This window comes from Gopherus flavomarginatus, unplaced genomic scaffold (assembly GCF_025201925.1).
Source record: "Gopherus flavomarginatus isolate rGopFla2 unplaced genomic scaffold, rGopFla2.mat.asm mat_scaffold_55_arrow_ctg1, whole genome shotgun sequence".
In the NCBI taxonomy this organism is placed as follows: Eukaryota; Metazoa; Chordata; order Testudines; family Testudinidae; genus Gopherus; species Gopherus flavomarginatus.
In genome coordinates this window covers 1,761,998-1,762,848 of record NW_026115116.1, presented here as the reverse complement: position 1 = coordinate 1,762,848, position 851 = coordinate 1,761,998, and the positions used below count along the sequence as shown (strand labels likewise).

At 43.9% G+C, this 851-nt stretch overlaps 1 non-coding gene across 1 annotated transcript; it reads left to right on the top strand.

Moving 5' to 3' along the window:
• Positions 1-251: 251 nt before the first annotated feature.
• TRNAS-GCU (transfer RNA serine (anticodon GCU)) lies at positions 252-339 on the top strand. Its single transcript has one exon. It is a non-coding gene; the product is annotated as a tRNA-Ser (tRNA).
• The last annotated feature ends 512 nt before the right edge of the window (positions 340-851 follow it).

Here is an 851-nt window from a genome sequence, read left to right as displayed (position 1 = left end):
AAGTGATTTGTAACCCAAGACCATCCCAAACTGGTCATTTTGGGGAAGCGGCCCCATCATGCTGCATAGCTAGACAGAGTAGGTGTGTCTATGCAAACACGGTCTGTTTCTGAAGTCTTTCCCCAGCTCCTCACTAGATGTGAGGGGGGAGCTCATTCAGACCCTGCTTACGCTTAGTATTTAAAAACTCCTTCGTGTCCCTATCTCTGCCGGCCTTAGATTTCTCCTCCTGTCCTTTTTGTTACAGCTCAGATGAGGTGACCGAGTGGTTAAGGTGATGGACTGCTAATCCATTGTGCTCTGCATGCATGGGTTCAAATCCCATCCTCACTGGATGCATTTAGTCTTGACTCTTCCTTTATAGACAACCATCTCCCCACTTGGTACAATAACAGACACAACAATGTTGCTTCTTGCAAACAAAAACCTTCTCAGAAACTCCAACACCCCCCCCCCCGGCTTTAAATAAAATGTCTCAATCCCAGATTTCTAAAAAATGTCTCTAGTTCTGTATTTCATAGTTTTTATCTTAAAAGCTAATGTTTCCTCAAGCTGAATAAGGCAACGCTTCAAAGGAAAATGTTAGAAATGGTAGGGGAGAAATAGGAAAGGAAAAAGCCCCTTTTCTCAGGAGATACAAACTCGACTCCCTCCTATCTCTATCACCAGTGGATTTTGCCTCCCTCCTTCTGAGGTGTAAATAAAATAAAGAGGAGACAAGATGGTTTGACACAAACAAAGGTAAGTGTAGTCAGGGTAAAGGTACAGAAAGCTGGGGGAACAGGGGAAAATGCAAACTTAATGAATACAATGAAACAGTGACTGGGTTTGGGAGCTTACCGCTCAGGCCC